The 9,229-nt window shown below is 45.1% G+C and overlaps 1 long non-coding RNA gene across 1 annotated transcript; it reads right to left on the bottom strand.

Annotated features, from left to right (window-relative positions):
* Positions 1 to 322: 322 nt before the first annotated feature.
* On the bottom strand, positions 323 to 7,697 carry LOC131276248 (uncharacterized). Its single transcript, XR_009183746.1, has 2 exons — positions 7,575 to 7,697; positions 323 to 519 (listed from the first exon to the last, which is right to left on the bottom strand). It is a non-coding gene; the product is annotated as an uncharacterized lncRNA (long non-coding RNA).
* Between the last annotated feature and the right edge of the window lie 1,532 nt (positions 7,698 to 9,229).

The following is a 9,229-nucleotide window of genomic DNA, read 5'->3' as shown; positions in this document are numbered from 1 at the left end:
CTGAATTTCCTCCACCTATGTCCCTGCTCACGTTTTGAAATTCATAGCTCTGATTCTCTTGATGTATGCATGGCCATTCCAACAGAACGACATGCCTGTTCCAGCACCACAAAGGAGAAACACGTCTCTCAGTGAGAAGATGATTTATTGCAAATGCTCAAGCAAGGAACTGGGAGAATCTTCCCAAAACCAGTTCAAAGTGAGAATGGGAACTTGAATTTGTATAGGGAAAAAACTAGGGGAGTGATGAAAAGAAAAGCAAGTCCAAAACAAGAAACATGTGATGACTTTAGACCTTCCAGGGGTCTTGTGAGAAGGGTACCTGCAATTTTCCAGTCCTGTGTCATCTCAAGCACGTTAAACTCATAATCACTCAGTTTTAGTGATTTATCAGTGACAGTTTAGATTCAGATATTGGTGCTTTTGATGCTATTCTCTGGTTTTGCCTTCAGTTGATATTTCATTTTTCTTATTCCTGTAACCAGAACTGGGAAGGTCTGGTTGATGTCCTCTTGGGAGCTAAGAAGAAAGAGTAATTATTAAGATTGGATTAAGAGAAAACTATCTTAGTTATGCCTGGGTAGATCCAGAGCTGTGTAGGTGAAGAAATTTTTAATAAGCACTTTTTCCAGCTCTCAATTTCCCAATGAGTAAAGGACAGCTCCTGAGAGCCTCAAGAGTGTTGCCTTTGTGACCTCTAAATTCACCCATTTCCTTATCTCTACAGCATCTCCACTGCTGGGACAAGACAAGACCATGAACTCTTGAGTCTCCCTGTATCCTGGCACTGCCCTGCCAATCCCTTCACCCATTCCTGGCCCACCACTCCCACCTCCCTGGGGGCAGCACCTACCCCCATCTTTCCTTCCTGGCAGCTCTCTGCTGCTGCCTGCTTTTCCCAGACCACAGTTGGTGAAAGGAAAGGGGGCCCTTGTCCCCACTGGGACTGGAGGTGAGAAGATCATTATTCAAGTCAGAAAACGAGGGGGACCAGCAGAGCCCCCTCCTACTCAGCCCTTTGTCCTTCCTCAGATGCCCCACATTTCAAGTGACCTAAGGATCCTCTGTGGGGGTGCTCAGCATGCCCCTCCTGGGATCTTGAGGGCCTCTGCTCTAGAGCCCTTGGTCCCAGCCTCAGCTGTGAGGTGCACCCAGTCTGCTGAGGGAGGCTGGATCCCAGGCCTTCCTCCTCAAGCTCCACAATGAGCTGCCCAGTTGGCCACCAGTATTCCTCCAGGGAATGCTTTCTTCAGGCCACAGGGGGCCTCCATGGACAGAGGCCCTCCCTCCACCCAGTCCAAGGATAACTGCTGTAAGCCCAAGAGTGTTTACCAGAACTTCCGATGTTGGCAGCACTTCAAGTCCTTGGCCCGGAGGCACATTCACCCAAGCCCTGATGCTGAAGCTCTTTCCTGCTTTCTCCTATGAGTGGCTTCCTCTTGGAGACACATTTGACTGTTTTGCACCATTCAGATACAGAGGACTAGGGGATGGATACCCCAGGTTAATGTCTCCAGAATTTCTTGACAGTAGGTCATGAGGACAGAAGATCTATTTCTGGCTTATGACTGAGTTTCAGGTGTCTTATCTCAATTGATACCTCCCTCTATTGGGGGTCCAGCCATTCTCTACTTTGGTATCATTATCCTAGTTACCATTTATATAAAAACTAACAATCCAAGAGGTGTCCTGTCATCGAGTGAGGAGCCATGATTTGAATTGAGGTGTGACTACAAACACCACACTCTTTCCCTTGCACTCTACCTTCCAGCACAAGATTTGAGCATGTGTTGTCCCAAGAAAGCAAAATCCACAGAGATCAGGCAAATAACTCTAGTTTTGCCCCCAGAATTGTTCTGGGGAATTCCAGTTAGAACTGGGAGGTGGTAAAAACTGTAGAGTTGTGAAGTACTTGGCTCCAACTCGATTTGTAATCCTGGAGAGGTTACCTCACTTGGTAACCTTACCTGTAAGGGTTTATTCCATTTATTTCAGAGTATTGCTGCGATGCTTACATGAGCTAATAGACAAAGTACTTCATAGACACAATTTCTCATGCTTTCCTACATTACATGATAACTAATTTTTTCCTTTTTATTGTAATTCTTACCTTAAAAAAATTTTATATTATCATTTTAAGATTTTGAAAGGACAAGAAGAGCAAAAGAGCTCACAAAAGGCAAAATTATCCTAACTAAAGAGTGTGAATGAATGATTAGCAATGTGACCCAAGACCATGGGCTGTTGTGACTGTGAGACAGAAACCGTGCTGATAATATTTTCCTCTTTTCACACCGTGAACTGCCATCTATCTTCTCTGCTCTGCCCCCAGTAAAATTATGTGTCAACCACAATAGAGCCTATATCAAATAACAAGACACTTAATTTTTATTTACACAATGCTTTTCAATTTTTGACCTCCCAAAAATATCTCCTGCCCCAGGGAAGAATTCAAGGAAGTCCCCCAAATTTCCAGCTTAAGAGTCTTAATGATTCTCCCACATTCTTGAACACTCTTGGAGCAAACTTTCAAATGCAATCAGCAGCATGATCTTCTGTACCTTGAGGCAGCCCATGGCTGTCCATGGGCATGAGCTTTAACAAACCTTGGTTTTGCATATTAACTCCTCTTCATATTCTGATGATCTGTTTTCCAAAGCATTAATCACCTAATAGTCGCCTGGGAAGTTGTTTACTTAGCTTTTGAGCCCCGGGAATAGGCCCAGAATCTCCTTGTAAAGTGCTCTCCCAGTTCATTCACTACGCAGTGCCATTGAAGATACAGAGGGAAGTCAGAGATTCCAAAACAATCATTTCATTGAGCTGGACTTTCAGAAATGAATCCATGTATTGATATTCACTATTCAGTCAGGGATCGTACAAGGCAGATGCACTTAAAATCACAGGGTACACATAGAAAGGAGATCATGAAGGGGCAGATGGTGGATAGATGGGATGGGGTTCAGGTGATGTTGGCTGGGTAATATCAGGAAGGGGTAGGAGAAGGTGCATGTACAATATTACTGACACGGGGAATTTTAGCCCAGTGCTTCGATCACTGGCCCGTCAGAAGCCTACCATGACCCCTGGACAAGGGACTGCAGAGGGCCGTGCAGGAGTGGCGGCACACAAGCAACTTTGATCGGATGATCTACTAATGAGACGGCAGCAAAGTGAGTCCAAGGATCCTTATTAATTTGCGAGGTTTTGTGCCTGCATGTGATTGGGGAGGATGAAGCCAGGCAGGAGTCTTGCTTTGTTGCTGGTCAATAAAAGGGATACTTAGAGAGGGGGTGTCAACTAGGTCACTATTCCCTGGATATTGAAGGACCAACTCCTCTGTGCAGTCACTTTCACCTTTAGTACTGGACAGTTTTTCACCTTTCTTTCATAGGATGCTCAACCCTTCTCTGACACTGGGTCTGCAGATGTCATGGAATTGAAGGTCTTGGGATGGGGTTGAGGGTAATTCCTACAGATCCTGATGGCATTAAGCCTCTAGGTTGTAGGTACTTTGCAGGGGTGACATGCTTTACAAGGCATGTTTCTGCTGGTCTGGGTGTCTGGGCGGCTGGAGCCTATTGGCATAGAACTTTGGGCCCACGTCTCCTCATGAGATAATGTCCAAATGGCTCCCTGTCATTCCAGATGAGTTAGAGTTGGATGAGGTTGGTTAGGGGAAGCCAGGATCTCAGATATCCTCTGAACAATTTGTTCAACTGCATGTTAAACTCTTGATGAAAACACAAAGCAATGAAAAAATAAAATAAAATAAAAAGGACAGCATTGGAAATTAAATCCCCTCCATAATGTTTCCTTATACTTTCTTTCCAAGCATTTCTTCACCCCATGTCTTCATTCAGTTTACTGCTCCAAGGCTCTAGGATTCTTAGACCTGGGCACTGATCCCTCCTTTATTTATAATATTAACATCCCAGGTTCCAGCATGTGATTACTGTCAGCTCATCGACATAGTTTTTGCTATGATATCCTTGACTTGGGGATGATGGCCACCTTTGTGATCCTTTCATGTACCACACTGACAAATTTAACTCAAGAACCTTCAAGATTGTTGAAGCCCACTCGATCCTAGTTAAAAGAGTGTATAGTCAAGCAATTACAACTTGTAGACCCAATTTTGAAAATCTGCCAAGTACCAAATTGATTCATTTTTAAAATATTCCCCTTAAGTGATGATGAGTTTTGCTGTAGGTGAATGGATGATGTGGGGACCTCATGAAGTGCCCCCAAACTGTGGTTGTACTGCCAGGAGTAAAATCCCTCTTGGAAAAGCACTTATCCAAGACCCTGATATCCCTCCCAAGACACTTAGTTTCCCCTATTGTTGTTGCTGATCTCTTTTTGTAGGCATCACAGTGGGCCAGGCCATCTTGTCAACATTGCCTGTGCCTTCCTCCCATGCTAGGTTCAAGGAGTTTGAAATTGAAGAAGAGAGGCAGATTCAGATGTTGGAGGAGAGGAATGGTTTCCAGTGCCCTCCACCTCCAGCCCCTCCAAATCTTCATCCACAGGTGCCCCCAGGCACTATGGAAGGCCAGAAGCCAGGTATGGCTCATCACATTCCAACAGAAGACTAGGTGCAAAGGGGACTGAGAGAAGGCAATAGGACTCATGAGCTACATTCCTTTCAAGATTTGCCTTCTATATTTCCAAAGGAGAAACCCATCAAGAACCTAGTTTCTCAGTTACCCTTTGTCATGGGCTAGGTCAATTTTGTCAGCTGTCATAACTGCACTCCCATCTTCACTGTCAAAAGGGACATATTTATATAATATTCCTGATGATGAGGGGATGGATGAAGGGATAGCTTTGAATATCACAAGTTCCTCTTTTTCTTGAAGAGAAACTTTCTCTAAGACCATTCATCTTTTAAATTTTATCCTATGAATGTTCATGTAGTTTCAGATTAGCCTGAACCAAGTGGAAGCATTTTCTATCCCTGAAATATTACTCTAACTGATATATGGTTGGAAAGTAAAAGCTGGAGATTCATTCCACTTTTACTTCTTGACCTCTGTCCCTAAATTTAGTGTCCAATCCAAAAAAGTCAGGGCCTAAAGCCAAAGTTTCCAGCCAGAGGGAACGCAGACAGCAGTGGGCTCTGAAGACAAAGGCCCCAAGGATATCCTACCCGAAGCTGTAAAAGAGTACATTGACTTCATGGGTGGGCTGGTAGGGCCTTTGCACTCAGCCTCTGAGGGGGAAGATGGAGAATGGGAAGAGGAAGAACATGGACAGCAGGAATGTGATGGAATCTATGCAGACCCGGATCTCCTCAACTACATCCACCAGCTGTGTGCAGAGGAAGACTTCAACACCAAGGTGGGTGGATTTTAGGTGAGGTGTCTAGCAGAGTCCTTACTTTTACCACTGTCAGCATGTTGAGGTCTGTGCTTCTTTCCCAGTCTGTTGAAACTTGGGTCTATTCCTTATCTCCTGAGCAGTGTGCAGTGGGTACATGTATGTGTTTTTGAGTCTTTGTGTGTGTGTGCATGTGTAATTGTCTCTATGTGTACCTGGTGGAGGTCATGATCCCAAACATCCACAGATTGCAGATTGAGGTGCAGTGTCAATGCTTTCCCTCCTGCTTCCAAAACAAACAGGTGGCTCCTTCTCAAGTGTGCTCAATCCCCTTTTATTACTGTTCCCAGGTGGAAGCTGTCATTCATCCTCGATTCCTAGCAGAGTTCCTTTCCCCAGGAGCACATGTAGACTTCTTGTCCTTAACAGAGGCGCTGCAGCAAGAGGAAGGACTCATGCCCACCCAGGTAAACCGAGGGTGGGAGGGGCTCACAACATGTAATCCACATGACCTTGTCTAACCTACTTTTCAGGGTGGCATGGCTTCTGGAGAAAAATAGCAGAAGGTGTGCAGGCAAATGGACAACCAGTAGGGAGGAAATTATGGAGAGGTACAGGCTAGGTGTGGTTAGGGCTGAAAGTTTGGGAACAATGCATAGGAAGATGGGCAGAATAAGCTATAATATATGTCTACAAAACCTACCTGCCTTCTGCTCGAGTGCAGTCATCTTCACCATACTCAGCCACCTCATGTGAGAAACATCTGCAGTCATTAATTGTCTATTTCCTTGACAACAGCTGGTTGAGAAGCATCTGCTGTCCTTGAAAGATGTAGAGGGTATGGAAGCACCTCCAAAGTATGATATACCTGAATTGGACACAGTTCCTTCCACATGCAAGTCCAGCAATGGTGCAGAGAGTAAAGCTGATCATGGCCAACTTCCGGGGATTCAAGTCAGTACTGATTCCCTACATTGGGATGGCAGAGCAGACAACAGCCTGGACCTCCCTAAGGACATTGCTATCTCTTCAAGGAGTCAAGATGATCCACAAATCATAAAGAAACAAATGTCTTATCATCACCAACACCAAAGACACTCTTCCCTTAGATTCGGAAGCAGAGATGAGGTGGTCTGCAAGAAACCTTTCCTAGATGTACCAAATCCAAGCCCACAGATGGGTCCAATGAAGAGGAGGATGAGGCGTTCCCCAGCCTTGCATTCCTCTTGAAACCACCATATCAACTGCTGCCATTGGGACTTCTCAAGAGTCCCCTCACTCACTCAGGCCATCACACCTCTGGAATTTCAAGAGAGCACGTGGAGAATCCCTGTCTATATCATCTCTGAAAAGAGGTCACAATCAAACTCCTTATCCTGATATCAAGTCTCCAGACACAGCTTTAGTTGAAGGTCCATCTTCTGTTGGAAGAAAATCCCACCTCATAGCTGACTTTGGGGCTTCTCAGAGGCAAATGTTGGTGCTGGGTGCCAGTCAATCCTCTCACTCACAGAAAAGAAGGTGTGACCAACTTTTAGATCCTAGAAAGAAGAAGCCCCGATGTGGAGAGTAGGGAGCAGGGGGCCAAACTCTCCACATAACAGACCTTCCATTGTGGACCCCCACAGTAGATTTCCTCTTGCTTTAACCAAATGACTCTACATGCTGCTTCCTGGTCCTACTGTTATTCCTTGGCATTTCTAGAGACTATGGGGAGGACAGTGAGGGCCTTCAAAGACTTTCCAATATGACTATGATACCCTTGGTAGGGGAGGAGGAGTGGGAGTTTTGGGAGTTTTATAGAAATTTTATATAAAGTTAGTTTTTATTTAAAATGCTCTCAGTTCTGCATTATTGTATATGTCCAACATTGCTGTTTCAGGGATGGCAGGATGTTGAAGGTGGAGGAAAATGGATGGCTGCAGTCTCGGTGGATCCACAGGTGACTGACCTAGTTCTGCCCTCCCGCTTCAGTCTATATTCTTTGAGCCTGCTCCTGGGAAAAGAGAAATTTCATGGTCTTCCTGTTTAGTGGCAAGTCCCCATTGGTCTTTCCTTATGCCTTCTCACAAGCCCTGGCTCCACTGTAGGTGGTCATCAGTGGATGGTCATCAGCATATTATCTGTATCTCCTAATACTTTCCTCATGGAAAGTTGCTCTTCTACCTTTTTGGTTTCTGGAATATCAGCTAATTTTCTATAATTGATATGTGAGTCAACACCTTCCCCAAGCGTTCTTGTGCTTTCCTTACCTAAAGGATGTAGACATTGGCGCTTCCATGGTCCTCAGCACATGCAGGCCATGTGTTGTGTGGTTGGTTTGAGTAGACATCCCCAAGTCTGCTTCCCAGGGGCATGAATCTGTGTATATCCACCTCTATGGAGGAGAGAGCACATTAAGGGAGGGAGGGGTAGCATACGAACACAGGAGAGTGTTAGGTGTTGGTTGAGAGTAAAATCCTGAGAAAATCGTATCAAAATATAATTAAGAGGGTTACCTGTTTAGGATGCTCGGAAGGGATGGTCCGATGTGGGACGGGCTCCTGGGGAATGTCTGAATGCTCATTTTGCTGGAGTGGGTGATACCATTGGGTAGAGACCCAAGTAGTGAGAGTGGGGGTGGACCCACATCCTGGGGAAGACTAATGCCATCAAATAGAGGGAACTGTATCTCTCGAGAGAAAGGGTGGCTCCCAGGGCATTGGGGCAGCTGAGCAATTTAGGACCTGAACACTGTTGCAAGTATCTCTGGATGTAGCTCCTTGGGAAACGGAGGTTGGCTGTCACTGTGGGCACCAAGGGGATGGGAAAAAGGATGTTAAATGTGTGTAACCAAGGTAAATGTGGGGTAAGAGAGGAGTTTCGTGAGAGTACACAAGGATGGATATAAAATATGTAATATTACATCATAAACATATAGGGGACGACAGAATGATAATGTAAACCATAATGTAAAACATAGGATAACTAAAAATGTTAGAAAACTGCGTGTCCTAAAGTATGCACCACAATGTAAGCACAGATGTCACCTGGTTTGAAAGCTATTGTCTCAGACTCTGTACATCACTTTAAGTAAATATGTTGTGAATAGGCCGTTAGAGTATTGCTGTGGAAGGGAAAAGGTTTTGTGGTGGATGTGTGGGAGTGCTGTATTTTGCATACATGAATTGCTGTGGTCTAGGGCTCTTGTGAAGAGAAGTTCAATAATTAGGGGGAAAAAAAGGAAAAGAAAAAGATAGGATGTAGAATTTTTCCAAGTCAACACATATTCTATATCTAACCTTTAAAACCATCGCTATATCCCATTTTGCTAGTAAGAGATCCTGACATGATATTGGGGCTTCAATATTCAGGAAGTTCTGGATCCCAGAGTGGTCCAACAATGGCAGTGGAGGAATACTGGTATAGGATACTATTGACAGGGGATATATGGCTGACAGGGAGCTATACAGGGCATATGTCCAGGGTGCATGGTAATGTTTGGATATACTCATAGTGGCAACAATTAAAAACTAAAGCTGGGGGGGTACTGGGTCCCTGTCCGGGGGTGCTGTGCCATGGTCCCTAGGGGAGCAGCGGCAGTCCCCCAAGTGCAGTGGCAAGAACCGAGAAGGAATGAGGGTCCAACAGTGAGCCCCTGATACTAATGACTATGCTTGTGAGCCTATATGCCTGAAATAAGAACAAGGCCTAGAGTAGCACTGTGCCTGGGAATTTCCTCCTGACAGCCTTCATGTTACTCAAATGTGGCCAGTCTCGAAGCCTAACTCAGCATCTAAATGCAATGCCTTCCCCCCAGCGTGGGACATGACACCCGGGGTTGAGCCTCCCTGGCACCGAGGGATCACCATCAACTAACAAGTGATAATGCAACTGGAAAATGACCTTGAATTGAAGGTTCGATGCG

This window comes from Dasypus novemcinctus, chromosome 27, assembly GCF_030445035.2.
Source record: "Dasypus novemcinctus isolate mDasNov1 chromosome 27, mDasNov1.1.hap2, whole genome shotgun sequence".
Classification (NCBI taxonomy): Eukaryota; Metazoa; Chordata; class Mammalia; order Cingulata; family Dasypodidae; genus Dasypus; species Dasypus novemcinctus.
Note: the sequence above shows the minus strand (reverse complement) of the source record. Positions and strands in the feature narration are given on the sequence as shown.